At 44.8% G+C, this 17,727-nt stretch overlaps 1 protein-coding gene across 3 annotated transcripts in view; it reads left to right on the top strand.

Annotated features, from left to right (window-relative positions):
* PPARG (peroxisome proliferator activated receptor gamma) overlaps window positions 1-17,727 on the top strand; it is a 110,926-nt gene that overhangs the window by 10,232 nt on the left and 82,967 nt on the right. Inside the window, exon 2 of one of the 3 annotated variants that reach the window (XM_077452117.1) lies at window positions 3,487-3,641. The exons of 1 other annotated variant lie outside the window; for it this stretch is intronic. The gene's annotated coding sequence lies outside the window, so the exon portion shown is untranslated. Of the gene's footprint in view, window positions 1-3,486; window positions 3,646-17,727 lie in introns of all 3 variants that reach the window. One more of the 3 variants, XM_077452116.1, reaches the window with a different exon arrangement.

The following is a 17,727-nucleotide window of genomic DNA, read 5'->3' as shown; positions in this document are numbered from 1 at the left end:
CAATGTTTGGTGCATGTCAGTATTTGATTGTTGGACAGGGATATGAAAAGCTATCCAGGTAGAGAAATTGAGACCTCCTTGTAATGGCCTTGTAATGGCTGCAGAAAGGAGGTCTACCAAGGTGATGTAAGAAGATCAGGTAATATAGCTTAGGCTGGGCATACAATGAGAGGGTTTTTTTGTTCAAGCTACAGATTCCTACTACAGCTGTTCATAGACGAGTAGAATTCTGAATGAAAATTCTTGGGACAAGAATGTTCTAAGAAAGTTTGTTTGCTTTTCTAATCATTAGTGGGGTCAAATCGACATTCGTTTTTGAATGCAGTGATGAGAAAATTCAAAGCAGAATGGAAAATGTTTCTTAACCTCTTCCTGCCCACCAGCCATCAAATGACAGCTGGGCGGCACGGCTCTTGTTCTTAGTGGACGTCATATGACGGCCCTCCAGAATGACCGCTCTCATGTGCCCAAGGTCTGTGTAAGCATCCGCAGCCCTGGCTCTTTAACCATGTGATCGGCTGTGTCCAATCACAGCCGGTCACATGTAAACACGGAGATGCTGGTAATCGGCGCTCCTCGCCTCACACTGACAGAGTGTGAGGAGAGGAGAGCCGATCAGTGGCATCTCCTCAAAGAGGACATCTAGGGATGTAATCAAGGCACTGATCATCAGTGCCTTGATTACAATTAAGTGGCAGCAATCAGTGCCCACAATTGGCGCCAATCTGTGCCCACAAGTGCCAGCAATCAGTGGCCATCAGTGATGCCAGCCAGTGCTAGCTATCACTGGTGCCCATCACTGGTGCCCATCAATGCAGCACAGTGGTGTAGTGGTTAGCACTCTCACCTAGCAGTAAGAAGGGTCGCTGGTTTGAATCCCAACCACGATACTACCTGCCTGGAGTTTGCATGTTCTCCCTGTGCCTGTGTGGGTTTCCTCCAGGTACTCTGGTGTCCTCCCACAATCCAAAGACATGCAGGTAGGTTAATTGGCTTCTGTCAAAAATTGGCCCTGGTGTATGAATGGGGTCCTTGGATTGTGGGCTCCTTGAGGGTAGAGACTGACATGAGTGTGCAATGTACAGGGATAGGGACAATTGTAGACACTCACTCAGGTTGAACTGGATGGACTGGTGTCTTTATTCAACCTTACTAACTATGAAACTGCAGCCCATCAATGCCATCCATCTGTGCCCACCAGTGCCGCCTATCAGTGCTCATCAGTGTGACCTATCAGTGCCCATACGTGAGGCATTTTCTTGCCTCCTCCTCAGTGCCACCTAATTAGTGCCCATCAGTGCCCATAAGTGAGGCATATTTGTGCCTCCTCCTCAGTGCCACCTAATCAGTGCCCATCAGTGCCCATCAGTGAAGGAGAAACATTACTTATTTACAAAATTTACTGACAGAAACGAAGAAAAACTAAATCTCTGTTTGTGTGAATAAAATTATAAAAATGTCACACGGTTACAGTGTAGCATGACTGCGCAATTGTCATTCAAAGTGTGACAGTGCTGAAAGCTGAAAAATGGCCTGGGCAGGCAGTACGTTCCCAGTATTGAGGTGGTTAAACAAACAAATTTCTAACAGTGTATGTGGTTTTCGTTTGGTAAAGTCCATTCATTCTAAAATCAAATGTTACAAGGAAACAAAATCTTTTGAACATCAAACAAATGTTTCTGAGAATGTTCTGAAAATGTTGTGCAAAATGTTCCTAAGACTTTTTCTAAGAATCTCTATCTATCTATCTATGGCCATCTTGACACACTTTACAGTTCATACCGATGAATCCCTCTGTTGGGCTATAATATTCTTCAGAATACCTGAACAACGGGTGCTTCCGCTTTAATGAAGCCGCTCTTTAGCTGGCAAGGTTCCTGTCTTATTTCTTAGATTTCTCAGTCCAAGGACGTTAGGTGGTAGCAGGCTAGCAAGGCCATACACATAACGTATTTTGTCTGGTTCATCAGGAAAAAGCCAAAATTAGTTGAGTGTATGGCCAGCCTAAACGTGGATTGCCTGTTGTGGATGGACTGCACCATGTAGAAAAGCTCAATATATGGCAAATGTTGGCTAAAATATATCCGCAAAGTCCATAATAGGGAATTGTGTTCAAACTAAACTCCAGGCAGATATAAAAAAAAAGCAAAACTAATTACATCTACGGGCTTGTGCACACTGGCGCAATCAAGCGTACATTGCCAGAATTCAGCATATTTTGTGTCCAGGGCTGTTTTTCTGTCCCTGTGTTCATATAACCACTCAGATGTGCACTCACAGGCATACAGCCATTGTATCTGTCAGCCTGTCATTCATTTGTAAAAGGCTGTTGGTCAAGGCTTAATGCCAACACCCTTGAGTCCTGGGTGCACAAATAGGCAAAAATACTGGCAGTGTATGTCCGGAATGCGCCCTGTATGAACCCTTAAAATGTTTTTTTTTTTTTTAATGCAAATAATTACTGTATAACACGCACTCCATTTTTGGGAGGGAAGTTTAAGGAAAATCATTTTAAATAAAGAACTTTGAAGCAAAATTAGGGTTACAGCTCAATAAATGCACCCTGCTCAGTGCCCATCTGCAGCCTCTAAATTGCCCATCAATGTACCCTGCTCAGTGCCCATCTGCAGCCTCTAAATTGCCCATCAATGCACCCTGCTCAGTGCCTACCTGCAGCCTCTAAATGTACCATCAATGCACCCTGCTCAGTGCCCATCTGCAGCCTCTAAAATTCCCATCAATGCACCCTGCTCAGTGCCTATCTGCAGCCTCTAAATTTACCATCAATGCACCCTGCTCAGTGCCCATCTGCAGCCTCTAAAATTCCCATCAATGCACTCTGCTCAGTGCCCATTTACAGCCTCTAAATTGCCCATCAGTGCACCCTGTTCAGTGTCCATCTGCAGCCTCCCCTTTGCCATCATTGCAGCCTCGCCAGTGTTGGATTATCCCTGCTGTCTCCGAGGGAAGAGGAGGAGCGAGCACCGCTGAATTACACAAAGCCTTGATCTCCTGTGTACCCGGCGCTCCGTCACTCACAGCCACGCCTCCTAGCCCTGCTCATATGATAGACAGAACAGTGGCCCAATGTGGGGCCAGGAGGCGTGGCTGTAAGTGATGGAGTGCCAGGTACACAGGATATCGCGGCTCTATCTACGATAATTCAGCGTGCTCGCTCCTCTTCCCTCAGCAGGGATCAGTGTATAACACGCTCCCATGATTTTCCCCTGATTTTAAAGGGGAAAAAATGCATGTTTATACACCGATAAATACGGTATTTACCTAAAATGGACTTTGTACCACATTGTATAACACTCTTGCAGTCCATGTATAACAGAATTCTGGCTAGGGGAAGAAGGATTGGTATGGGGGGGAGGGGGCAATTAGTTTTGCTGCAGTTCAAGAAATATGCTGATAGTAGATGAGAGCAGAGTGACAAATAGATGAGCTGATCAGTCTGCTGTTTCTCTTTCTGACCATTCACAGGGTTGGGAAGAGGCCTCTAAGTGTTATTCAACTGCAACAGAGGAAAATCAAGTCCCCTTCCCCTCAAGAATCTCAAAATTGGATGGACAGAGGTAAAATCTGCCAAAGGATTTGCCTGGAGTTCAACTTCAAACTATAATACTGCGTTGGACCAGGTTGGTAAGTGTGAGATTGTTTCTTCTGTTTGGATTTCTTAGCTAAAAAATATATTGGAAAATAGAATAAAAAATATATTGGAAAAAAGAATAGAATTGTTCTTTTGTTTTATGTAGTTGGTAAGAAAACGAAACCCCATTAAATGATGCAGCGTCTGCAAGCTCCCTCTCTGGTGCCCACATCTTGTCCTTGGCTTCTTCTGAGTTCGGTGTCTTTGGCCATCTTATTTGGCTGGGCTAGGATAACATAACCCCTGCGCATGCGCACAAGCGTTCATTCCCCCAGCGGTGACGTGTGCCGAGGATGTACACTGAGCTGTGTATGTAGCCATCTCGAGGAGGAAGGTTAAGGAGACTTTATTGCAGAAGAGACTTAGAGGGGTTGAATTACTAAAACCCGAGAGTTCAAAATCTGGTGCAGCTCTGTATAGAAACCAATCAGCTTCCAGTGAACACACTGAAGTTAGAAGCTGATTGGCTACCATGCGCTGCTGCACCAGATTTTGCACTCTCCAGTTTTAATAAGTCTACCCCACAGTATGACACAAGTACTTGAGGTGCAAATTTTATTCTTCTAGTTCTGATTTCTTTAATTGCAGAAAGTACACATATACATGTGTGTTAGCCCTTAACCACTTCAGCTTCGGAAGGTTTTACCCCCTTCCTGACCGGGCCATTTTTTGCAATATGGCACTGCGTTACTTTAACTGACAATTGCACAGTCGTGCGACCCTGTACCCAAATAAAATGTATGTCCTTTTTTCCCCACAAAAAGAGGTTTCTTTTGGTGGTATTTGATTTTTTTTTTGTAATTGTTTATTTTAAATTTTCAACATCATACAGAAGAAAATATACATGAGATATGAATATTAACGTATCAAAAATGCAGGTATACTTTGATTACAAGGCATACAAAATCTAAACATATAAAGGCATAGCGATGTGATTAAAGTAGTGATCTTCCACCGTATCTTTAAGGGGGTTATAGACAGAATCTGTAAACAGACTATGTAACATCAAAGAGAGCTTTAAGGAAAAAAAATAAAAAATAGATTTCAGACCTTCTCTCGGGGACATGTATGTATCCAGGTTTATCTAAGTAGGAGCAATCCCATCAGAACCATATGTAGACTCATCCCATGTTGACCAAATTTTAGAAAATTTCTGCATCTTATCCTCCACTACGGCCGTCAAGTGTTCCATTCTGCGTATGTCAGCTACAGTGGTGATCAATTGCGGAAGTGTAGGTGGAGAGGTGGACAACCATAACCTGGGTATGACCCTTTTAGCAGCCAATAAGATAAAGGACAACAATCTGCGCAAGGCCTTAGAAATACCAGAGAAAGGGAGGCCTAGCAGATAATGCATGGGCGTCAGGGGAATAGGAGTGCCAGCCAGTGTTTCTAACAGATTTTGGACTTGGAGCCAGAACTGGTGGACTAGGGGGCAGTCCCAAAAAATATGGTAGTGAGAGCCGACTTCCCCACCACATCTCCAGCATTGTTTCGAAATTAACCTGTTACGGGCATGTAGAATATCTGGAGTCCTATACCAGTGCATTAGAACTTTGTAAGCAGTTTCCTTGTGGGTCACACATCGAGATATTCTGGAAGTGTGCTCCCATATGTTCCCCCAGTCCACCAGGGAAATATCGTGTTGTAGAATCTGAGACCATTTCCTCATGTAGTGGTGGGTGTTCACCGTCATAGGTATGGCGTCATGTAATATCGTGTCTGGGTTCGTAAGGACCCTTAGCACATAGGCTCTCAAAGTCTGTGGGTTTGTCCAGAGTCAGAGAGGGGGACCTGATAGAGAAAAAGTGTCTGATCTGTAAGTATGAATGTAGAAGCCTTTGGGGGATCTGGTGTTGCTTTTGCAAGGTGGGAAAAGTCAATAAATGGCGTGTCGCCGGGTTAACAAAGTGTCGGAGTTGAAAGAGTCCCGCTTGGGTCCATGGTAGCATACGATCATAGGACAGGCTATCTGGGATGTCTGGGTTAAATAGGATATTTAAAAGCGGTGGACACGGTGAGGATAGGGAAAAGCGGTCATTGCACCTTTTCCAGATATTCAACGTGAACAACATGGGAGCTAGGCATATGCGCCGTAATTGGGGCATATGAAGGGCAGTAGAAGGCCAAAGCATATAGCAAGGATGTACCGGGGCTGTAACACTCATTTCTATTTCTGACCATCTATTTGGGGCCTTCCGGGAGGTCCAGGAGGTAAGAACTCTCAGGTGTGTGGCATAATAGTATTTAATGAAATCTGGGCCTCCGAGCCCCCCCCTATTCCTCCGAGCCAGGACCACTGTCCCCGCTAACCTGTGGGAAGCGTTATTCCAAACAAAACGGAGGCTTCTCCTTTGAAGGGATTTCAACTGTGACATAGGGATAGCCACAGGTAGAGTTTCAAACAAATATAATAACTTAGGGAGGATAGACATTTTAAGGACATTGATTCGGCCCAACAGGGATAGGGGGAGAGATGTCCAGTATGTCAGCAAGCGATTAATTTCTGAGAACAGGGGGGGGAAATTGGCCTTATATAAAGTATCATAGGAAGCAGTAATGCGAACCCCCAGGTATTTAAGTGAGTGAGGACACCAGTGGTAATTATACTTACTTTGAAGCGAGGATAAGAGGGACGGGGTTATGTTTACAGGTAATGCTTCGGTTTTAGTATCATTAATTTTGAAACCCGAGAGGCTACCAAAAGTGGATAGTAGGTGGTGAAGGTGTGGTAGGGATGTGTGCGGGTGGGTGAGAGTTAGGAGGACATCGTCCGCGAATAAGGATATTTTATATTCTGCGTTGCGGAGGCAGACTCCTTTAATATCTGAACATTCCCGTATAGCCGCAGCTAGGGGTTCCAGACTGAGGATAAAGAGCAATGGCGATAGAGGGCAACCCTGTCTCGTACCGTTGCTAAGGGAAAACGGACGGGACAGATGGGAGGAGAGTTGTACCTGGGAGGTGGGCTTCGAGTATAGGGCTTGGAGGGCGTGAATAAAGGGGCCTGAAAATCCAAAGTGGTTTAGTATCGCAAACATAAATGGCCAGCTAAGGCGGTCAAATGCCTTTTGGGCATCTAAACTGAGTATCAAAGCGGGGTTTTTAGTTTTAGTAAGCAGGTCTATAAGGTCAATTGTGCGGCGGGTATTGTCCCCCGCATGTCTTGTGGGAACGAAACCCACCTGATCTCTATGGATCAACGCTGGCAGCAGTAGAGAGAGCCTGTTCGCTAGAATCTTGGTAAAGATTTTGTAATCAGAGTTCAATAAGGCTATGGGACGATAATTGTCAGGGAGGGAAGGATCCTTATCTGGTTTAGGGATAGTGGTTATGACTGCATGTAGGAACGAGGGGTGTGGTATTATGCCCTGGAGCAGTGAGGAGAATAGGGTCAGCAGGTGTGGGGACAGGGATTCTAGGAACGTCTTATAATAGGAGTATGGAAGGCCATCTGGTCCTGGGGCCTTATGTGTGGGGAGCTGTTTAATTACGTCAACTAGTTCGTCATTGGAGATAGGTTGGTTTAAGGAGGAGCGTTGCTCTGGTGAGAGTTTTGGGAGGTGAATAGATGATAGGAAGGAGTCCAACCTGTCTTGTGGGAACTGATCCTGTGTGCCCGTGTTCAGGCAGTTGTAAAGTTTGTTATAATATTCTCTGAATACTCCGGACATGGTCTGAGGGCAGTGCGTTGGTGTACCGTCTGATTGCATTATATAATCAGGAATGGATAAAAAGGGCCGGGGCTTAAGTTTGTGGACAAGCATCCTATGTGGTTTGTCTGCAAACTCATAGAACTTTCGCTTAGACCATAACATTGATTTTGAAATGTCTTTTGCGTCTATAGCCTTTATGTGGTTGCGAATAGTAGTCACTGCACGCAAGCGATCCACCGTAGGGGAGCGGAGTAACCGCGCCTCCGCGACCTGCAGCTGGGTCACAAGCTCCACCCTCAGCCTAACAGAGTCCCGCTTCAGACGTGAGCCAGCTGAGATGCACTCCCCCCTAAAAACTGCCTTGTGGGCCTCCCACACAGTAGATATATCTGAAATGGAGCCTACATTGAGATGGAAAAACTCCTCCAGTCTCTTGAGCAGTCTATCTTTGGTTTCAGCATGTCGCAATAGAGACTCATTCAGTCTCCAGTGGCAAGTTTTAGGTGATGCGTTATGGAGCGTCACATTGAGAGTGATGGGAGCGTGATCAGACCACGTGATAGGCTCTATTTCAGAAGATACCACATTGGGTAGCAAGGGTGCAGTTATTAGAAAGTGGTCCAGTCGGGAATACAATTTATGTGGGGGGGAGAAAAAGGTGTATTGGCGATGGGTGGGATGTTTCACTCTCCATGCATCAAAGAGATTGTGGGAGCGGATTAGTTTGCGAAAGGAGGTGGACAGTTTAAGAGTTTGGAGGGACGGGTTTGTTGAGAGAGTGCTAATCTATCCCTACCAGGGGACATACACATGTTGAAATCCCCACCTATGATTGCGAAAGGCTGAGAGAAGGAGCGCAGCCGATCCAATACTCTAGTGAGGAAGCCAATTTGTCCCGTATTAGGGGCATAAATGTTAGTTAAGGTAAAGGAGGTGTTCAGATGAGAACAGTTCAGGAGTATAAACCGACCTTGGGGATCTAGGATCGAAGCAAGGATCCATATAGGGCATGAACGTTTAATCAAAATGGCTACTCCAGCCTTCCCAGATGGGCTGGAGGCCATAAAAACAGTAGGGTACAGCTTGGAGGCAAATTTAAATGAGCCCTCTGGGCGGAAGTGCGTCTCCTGAACCATTATCACATCAGCCCCTGAGGATTTGAATTCCCGCAGGGCTAGCCAGCGTTTTCTTAAGGAATTCAAGCCCTTAACATTACAGGAAAATATTTTTAGAGCCATAATACATTCATGGAATAATTAGCAGATGATATTGGAATCTGGTACATGTGGTTGGAGTGCTCTGATCTAAGGAGGTCTGGAAGAGGCATATACACATCAGCATTTCCTAGTAACATAAAATTGTATGTCAAGTTTACAACCTGCAGCGACATATAAAAACCAGGACAGGTCAAAAAAGGACCTGGTAAAAACTTTGAAAAATTGAAAAAAATAACCTGAGTAAAATATAGAGAGACAAAAATGAAGAGACAAAAAACAAAAAACATAAAACATGTATCTTGAAAGCCTGAAGGATATAAAATCTTCAGGGAGCCAAGGCAGAATACCTTGGACCTATAAAGGGACATAACAAACATTTGGAGTGGTAAACTATGTACCGCTCCCGCAAAGAATGATTAACCTCGGACTCTTAACATTTGAACAGTGGTCAGACATACCACCATCGACTGGGAGTACAATACCAGCTGGAGGGGCCCCGCGGGGGGGGGGGGGAGGAGGCTCGTTGAGCACTACAGAAATGGGAGAGATTTAAAGTTAGGGGGATGTTCCCCGAAGAGTTCCTGAAGAGGTCCGATAGGTTCCTGGAAACCAAGGGTAAGGAGGTGCAATTCGGACAGGCGCCGGAACTTCAGGCAGGTTGTTTAGGCACGTTGGGGCGTTGCGGTGTGGAGAAGCCTCTCTGATGTCTCCGACGAACTGGGGTCCAAATTGCCGTAGGGGCTTGGAGAGGTTTGGGGGCCAGAGCGGGCGGGGGGAGTTGGAGGTCCTCTTCCGGGACAGGTGGGAGGCCCAAATTGCGAATGAAGGCCTCACATTCATGCAATTCTCTGATAGAGTATTGTGTGCCATCTTTGGATGCTGACAGCCGAAAAGGGAAACCCCATCTGTAGGGGATTTGGTGTAGTTGGAGGTGTGCAGTGATTGGTCGGAGGTTGCGCCTTTTGGCCAAGGTGATGGGAGAAAGGTCGCTGAAGATCTGGATCTTAGAGCCTTTGAAGTCGATGCGATTTTTATTGCGTGTGGCTGCAGTTAAAGCTTCCTTGCTGTCATAATAGTGGAAACGGACTATAATGTCCCATGGATTGGATCCAGGAGGAGGTTTAGGGGCCAAAGATCTATGGGCTCTGTCTAGACGCCAATCGATATCTGGTATGTGCGGAGCCAGAGTGACAAACAGATCAAGCAAGTATACCCGCAACTCCTTATCACTGACTGTTTCGGGGACTCCACGAATCCTCACGTTTGAGCGACGTTCTCTATTTTCCAAATCTTCTTGTTGTAGTTGTATTTGGGAGACTGTGTGTTTAAGAAATGCGTTTTCGTCCTCCAATACGTGCATGTATTGCACATTCTCATCAAATTTAGATTCCAAAGTGGCAGTACGCTCTCCAAGCTGGTCGATCTCACCCCTAAGCTCCCGAGCAAGCTTTCCAACCTCTGTAGCTATATTGCGTGTCAAATCTTGTAGGAGTGTCTGTAGTTTCAGGTCCAGGACCGTTACCGTAATTGCTTCGGCAGGATTTGTTTGCTGGGTAGAGCCACCTTTGTGAAGAGAACTAGGTGTGGAGGGCAGGGAGTCGGTGGCCTCTAGTGGTTCTGCCAGCGTGTGTAAGGCTGGAGATTGCGATCTGTGTAGGTATCGCTCCATGACGTGTGCAGGACGGGAGGTCGATGGCGGGATAAAGCCTTGATATATATTCTTTTGAAAACCAACTTTGCCCATGTAGTATCCGGAGGGGTCCGGGGGGCAGCTGATAATGACCCTGTGTATGTGAGAGCTTATGAAGCGGTGCAGGGTCCCTTAGGAAAGGAGCGGTATATTAAGCCATACTAAGACATGGTGTCAGCGTTGTTAGTCGCCCATGAGTTCTGCTAGTTTGCGCTGATTCCAACAACTGAAATTATGAAAGTCTCAGGAGAAGGGGGGTATGTCTCTTTAGGGGCTTGTTGAAGAGGCTGTGTAGGGAGAGCTGACTGGTGAATAGATGACTCCCGTGAACTGACCGTAGCCGTCTGCCTTGATGGTCAAGCAATTTCACCCAGACCAGGGGGGGGGGGGCCACGGAGACTCCGAGCGGAGATGGCGGAGGCCAAGCCAAGTGTAGCCTGGAGAAGGGGCCTTAGCTGGAGCTCTAACCCACTAGGGCGGTAGTCAGGCTGTGAAGGGCCTGAACCCAGGAGGAGGCCGGGTCGGAGAGAGGGCCGTGGAGCCGTGGGGATGGGGAGAGTGTCCAGAACACAGTGGGGCGAGGTCTGGGGAAAGCAAGGGCCCCCTGGGCTAAGACAGTGCCTCACCTGTGGACCGTGGAGCTCACAATCACCGCCTCTTCCTCAGCTGTCTTGGGATCTTGGAGCGTGGGGGGAGAGGATGGCAGCTGTAGTGTCCAGATTCCAGTGAGTGGGCCCCCTGCCAGGTGCTGGGGCAGAGAGGTGTGGTAGTTGGCAGGCTTCACTGGGCCTTGCTAGGCCTCACTAGGCCGCATCCGCGGCAGACAGTCCCGGGGGCCCCTCGGACCTCCAGAGGTCCCCCATTAGTGACTAGGGCCGACCAGGTGGCAAGGGGAGCCGTGCAGCCCACCAGGAGGGCCTCCGTTAGCGTGACTAAGGGGGGTGGAGGCCGGGAAGACGGCCGCGGCGTCCTCCCGCCGGGCGCTGTTGTAGGAAAGAGCGGGGACTGGCTGGCTGTACTAGGCCGCACTAGGCCGCATCCGCGGCAGACAATCCCGGCGACCCCACGGGCCTCTGGACCTTACCGGGCACGGAGTAGGGCAGTCCGGATGGCGGGGAGATCCACTGCCAGGTCCCCCGTTGAAGTGGTGGAGGAGGATGAAGGGCAGGGAAGATGGCGACGGCGGCCGAGGACGGACTAGGCCGGCGCCTCTCTCCGCGGATCCCAGGCCAGTCTCGTCCCAATTTTCTTCCAGGCTGAGGCAGGACAGCGGTATTTGATTTTTATTTTTTTAATAAATCAAAAAACCGACAATTTTGAAAAATAAAAACAAACAGTATTTTTTGCTTTCTGCTATGAAACATACCCAATAATTATTTTGTTTTAAATCAAATTTCTTCATCGATTTAGGCAAATATGCGTTCTGGTACAAGTTTTTGGTTAAAAAAAATCCCAAAAGTTATAGCATCTACAAACTATGGGATATTTTTATGGGCTTTTTATTTTTTTATTGTTTTTACTAGTAATGGCAGCTATCAGCAATTCTTAGCGGTACTATGACATTGTGGCGGACAAATATAAAATTAAGTGACACTTTTTGGGGGCCAGTGACACCAATACAGTAATTAGTGCTACAAAAAAGGCACCGTCACTGTATAAATGACACTGGCACGAAAGGGGTTAACATCAGGGGCGCTCAAGGGGTTAATTGTGCTCCTAGGGAATGCTTTCTAACTGTGGGGGGATAGATACACTGGAGGAAAAGAGAGATCTATGTTTCTGATTAGCAGAAACACAAGATCTCTCTTTTACTCCCTGACAGAACAGCAGTCTGCCTTGTTTACATAGGCAGACCGCCGTTCTGCCTGTCCTCCAAATGATCAGCGAGTCCTGGAGGCCATCGCAGTTGATGGACCCACTGATTGGCTTCTGCTGAGTCCAATCACAGTGGGAGCAGCGCTTTGGCGTTGCGTTCCCCATATTGCGTTCACAAAATGACGTACAGGTACGTGACTTTGCGCAGCCGGGCTGCCCTGTCGCAGTACATATGCTGTGGGTGGTCCTGAAGTGGTTAAAAGGGTAACTCCACTTTCGTGGGGAAAAATAATTAAAAGCAAATAAAAGCAAATAAAATAAAATAATATAGTATATACAATTGTTACACAAATCATATTGTACAGGAATAGCATTAAAATTACCTTTCCATTTCAATATGCAAAGCTGTAATTTTCTGTGAAATGCAATGCAACATGGCAACTAAGGCATTTCTGCTTGTGTGATTGGCTCTTTGATTTACTGAGAAGTCTGCATTAAGTTACAAGACTGATTTTGGGCATCCCCCGCAACAGAAATTTCATTTTTGTTGCAAAACTCCCATAGGCAAATCACCTATAAGAGGATGCAGACCCTACCACTTTCCTCATTATGACCCTGCAAGTGCAGCAGCTGATTGTTAATTATAAAATCGCTACCATTAGATTTGCTTTGCACATGAACACAGAAACAAAAAGCTATTTCTTTAGAGCAGATACAGGTAGGAATCTTCAAAAAAGTTTGTTAAAATACCTGCAATGTACACAGATCACCCAAAGGGGAATAATTTTTTCTCAACAAAACTGGACTTACTCTTTAAGAGTTTTTACAAATGCGTGCAGAATGCAGGAAAGCACTTAGCGCTTGCGTTAACATAGGAGGCATTTTCCTATTCTCTGAATGCTCTCCCTGTAGGCAAGCAATGAATTGATATGGCCAATTGCAGCCCCTTTCAGGCCAATGCAATATAAAGCAGGCATGTATGAGCTGGCACAGCACAAAGTTTTTATTTGGTTGTGCTCTATATCACACATGAAGGGCGCTGTTTTCATGCCCACTTGTAGGAGCCCTTTCTGTCAATATATAATTAGCATTTAGAATATAGCTATTTTAGACAAGTCGTGGGACCACATGGTAATGGCTTGTGACTGCAATTTAGTACGTGTTACATTCAAAGTGTGTTTTTTCCTCTTGTTTCATATTAAGGCATAGGGATTCTGGATAAAGTACAAATCAAATCTTCCTGTTAAAGTCATGCATATCTAATGAGTTTATAAAGATGCAAGAAATCAGTAGCTCACATGGGTTTAGTGAAACTTGTTAATATCTGAAAAGATCATGTGCCAGTTCTATATCTTTGCAGAAACTGTTATTTGAAAGAGCAGTGCACCTAGAGACTAAATCTGGTCAGCGGCGGCCGGTCAATAAGGGGCGCAGGGGCGCCGCCCCCCTAATCTCCATGTGCTGACCCCTAATCTCCATGCAGCGTGCCAGATGCATAGATTTCTATGAGTTTTTATTTTTATTTTTGAAGCACATGATTGGAGCCTGAGGCTCTAATTGCTTTCAAAAATGTTGGATCGGGGCGCAGAAGACTACACCCCCGAGCCCACCCACTTGTGACATTAGCAGATCAACATTCGCTATTGTCTTCCTGCTTCTCCTCCTGGCCAATCAGGACAGGAAGTAGGTCTTAAGACTGGATTGGCCAGGGGAGAAGCTGCCGAAGCCGGGGAAGCTGCCCGGACCTGGTAGGGTAAGTGCGGACCTGGTGGGGTGGGTGTGGAGGGATCTGCCCCCACATCAAAAAATGGAGTACCAGCCGCCAATGCATCTGGCTTTACCAGATATCAACTGGACAGTGTAGGACGGATAAAGTAGCTTAATATGCATATCTAGGGACTTCTAAAAGTCAGAATTCGTGAGCATGGAGGGCAGAGTGGTGGGTGGGGCTAATAACATACAATATACATGCACACTGCATACAACATACATGCAATACACATACACACTGCATACATAATCAAGACTAACACATACATAGGTACTTCATTTTTTCTTTAAATATAGTAGCACACCTCTTCATTTTGAATATTCAAACATTTAGCCCCTTGGTGACACTTTCAGTTCCCTGTGTTCCTTCTCCTGCCAGCAGAAAAGCCTGAGGGTGGCAGTGACGTTTGTTTCCATAATGGGGAAGTTCAGCCTTGCCTGGTCCACTTTGCTTCTACTTGGGCACAGTTCCTCTTCTTCCTCTCCCCCTCTCATCCTCTCCTGGCAGCTGATAAATGCAGGACCCAGCGTTTGTGACTCCGAAAAAAGAAATTTCACAAGAGGCACACTTGATATGTAACCATTCCAGGGATGACCTGGCAACTGGAGCAAAATTCCAGTATTGCCAGGTAAAATCCGGTCAATTCCCAGGTATGAAAATTGGTGATTCATAAGCAGAGAACAATGGTACATCAATATGTCCATCACGTATAGGAAAAATGTTTGCATTCTATAAACGCTAATTCTCTCAAAACCTCACGGGGATCATACAAGGCCATGATTTTTCCGGTCAAAACACAAGACTCAACCCCAAGACGTTCATGGACTTTTTTTTCCTTTTTTTTTCAAGCGATGCTCGTATATAAACTGGCACCATTGAATATATAGAAAATCTTAGTGTCGGGTGTTAAAGTGGTTTAGATTGTGAGTGGGGCCTTTTGGAAATTGGGCAGAATAAAAAATTGAGGCAACCAATCAAATTCCATTAATCATTTTTAGGGAAAGAAAGGGACTATATTTATAGTAGCAATAGGCAAATGCACTAAAGCGTGTCCTTGAGATGTTGAAAAATTGAACACTAATTTGGAATAATGCTCTTATCAGCCACACATATAGAATATTTTTCCTACAGTTTAAGCTAGAAAATAAAATATATATAATATTTTCACTTTCACTAGTTAGACCGCTCCTTATCTTCCCAAACATTGTCTCTTTCTTACAAACCAATACACCGCCCCCATTCCTTGATGATCCAGACATTTGAACACACGAGTGATAGCTTCTAAAAATTTGAAATAACAATCAACTACACAACATGTCAAAAATTTAATTAAAAATATAATTTCCTAAATGCTAAATTTTGTCAACTAATTTTTCAGTTTTATTAAATACTTCTGAAACTATCCTGCACATTTCTGTATGTTTATTTATAGAGAATTCTTCTAGGACTGATAAATCCTGTTATACTAGTTGAGAGATTGATTTATGTTTATAGTCACTGGTGAAAACAAAAAACAAGTATCTTTATGAATTATATATTGTAAAGCACTGCGTAAACTGTTGGCGCTACATAAATCCTGTATAATAATATAATAATAATAATGAATTTAAAAAAAGGGTATTTTATGTGAGCTGATAGGTGCAAGATCTACAATTGTTGGGATGTTATTCTGTAAAGAGCCAGGGAAGTTAATTGTTACAGAAAACTGTGAACGTTGTGTCAAAAAAATACAAGCAAAGGGAAGAGGTCTAGTCACTAGTATTGGCTGCAGTCTCTCTGCAGCTTGTCAATTTCTACATTACTGTCTTACCATGCTGTCTGCTACACTTTGTTGCTCTGTGGCGGAGGCCATCTTTGTGCTTCCTCATGTTAGAGCTGCCCTTTTGATTACTAGTAATCTGATGACTGGCAGGAAAACATTCAAGAAGTATATGGGGAGTTGTATGATGCATAGATCAACATAATGCATGAAACAGAAGCAGGGAGGTTCACTGCAGATCCTCAGGTGCAGCTTCCTCTCCAGCAAGGAGAACAGTCAGCAGTACAGTAGTGAAATCAAAAATTCTCACTCCAAATCCTGCAGTCAGAGGCATCAGTGCCTTAGATTCATGCAACAGATATACAGTTGTGAATTTCCAGTAGAGTGCTTAGGCAGTGCCACACCAAGCTCCAGGTTTACACTATATATTCAGGTGCTGGCAGAGATAGAGCACATCTCCCTCCAAAATGTATTATGGCATACAGGTACTGCGGCACACTATATTCAACTCCAATCTAAGGTTACCGGAAGACAGGCTTCAGCTCAGATCCCAGCCCATCAGTTATGCCCCTTCAACATGTTTACCCACATTAAGCTTAATCGTAGAGGTGACTTCTACAATTAAGCTCAATGTGGGTGAAGCATGTCAAAGGGGCATGACCAATGGGCTGGTATCTGAGCTGAAGCATGTCTTTTATTTACCTTACATTGGAGTGGAATACAGTGGGCGAAGGCACCTGCATGTCCCTTAAAATCAATGCTGCTATAACATTTTTGTTTACTGCCAAATTAGCTGGTCTTCTGAGTGCTGGCCCTGGTATCTAGTCCTAGGTTGGCTCTTTCCCATTGCAGGGTCCCACGGAGCCTCACTAATACCACCATTTGCGTACATGCTGTTATGATTGGCATGCCTATGGCAAAAAGCATAGAGTTTACCGAGATGAGAAAAAACTCAATAGAACAGCCTTAGGCCCCACCTCTAGGTGACAACAGCTATTGTTCCTCAAAACAGCAAAACCATTCAAATGACTATGCATGCAAGTGCATTGGCACAAGGCATAATGGGACATGTAGTCCCAATTGAAATACTGTAATACAGGGAAATTATGTTATAAGTTCCCTGACAGAAAGTTCAGGGAAATGGTGCACAGGAAGAGGGAGGATGTGGTTACAGAACGACGAAAAAGTGAGTGTTGATGAAGCCTTTATAGGTACTTTTTACTATACAGTACTGTGAAAATTAACCCTGATGTGTTACATAAAAAAAAAGGAGGCGGTAGTACTGCTCTGGGTCTACTTTAATCAGAAGGGAACATTGTGGTCTTCAGATAATCTCTGAGTTATTAGCGTTAGCGTTTTGTTTTATATTAATGTATTTTTAGCATTATTATTGTACATAAAGGTATTTGTTTGCTTTGTAGCTAATAATTTGTCAAATGATACCATGCTGTATCAAAGGCCCCAAAAATGTCTGCAAAAATGTCTGTACAAGAGGGTAAAGAAACCAGAATTAAAACCTGCAAAAACGAGTGAAGAAGTGTGAATGCAGCTCAAGGCAGATTTTTTCTCCTTCCTCATAGGGTGGGGCAGTGGTGCTCCCTCCCTTATTGTGAATGAATTAAGAATACCTGGCTTCCACATAGGCAGTACTATGCTTGAGCATGATTAGTAGGAGTACGAAAACTGCAACTTTATTACTGGAGTTAAATCACTAAAGGAATAAATAATGTCCACTTACCTTCAAGAACAAAGTATAGTAAAACCTTGGATTGCAAGCATAATTGGTTCCCGGAAACATGCTTGCAATCCAAAGCACTCGTATATCAAAGTGAATTGCCCCATAAGAAATAATGGAAACTCAGATGATTCCTTCCGCAACTATTTATTCATTTAAGTCCTTCAGTTTATAGTCCATTTAAAAGGATTTTAGCAATGTGATTTGGTTGTGTAACCATAAAATGTCCATCCACAAATGGCGTCCTCCACAAGGGGATTAGAAGCAAAATCCAGCAGGAACTACAGAGTATAAAAGAGATGAGAGGTGCCTCTAATGTCGTGTACACACGATCGGAATCCCGGCCAGAAAAAGCCTGACGAGAGCTTTTCATCGGAAAATGCGACCATGTGTATGCTCCATCGGAATTCAGCTGTCCGAATTTCCGCCAGC

Source organism: Lithobates pipiens, unplaced genomic scaffold (assembly GCF_037356315.1).
Source record: "Lithobates pipiens isolate NorthernLeopardFrog02 unplaced genomic scaffold, aLitPip1_a1.2 Scaffold_23, whole genome shotgun sequence".
Lineage (NCBI taxonomy): Eukaryota > Metazoa > Chordata > Amphibia > Anura > Ranidae > Lithobates > Lithobates pipiens.
This window is presented reverse-complemented; position numbering and strand designations above follow the sequence as displayed.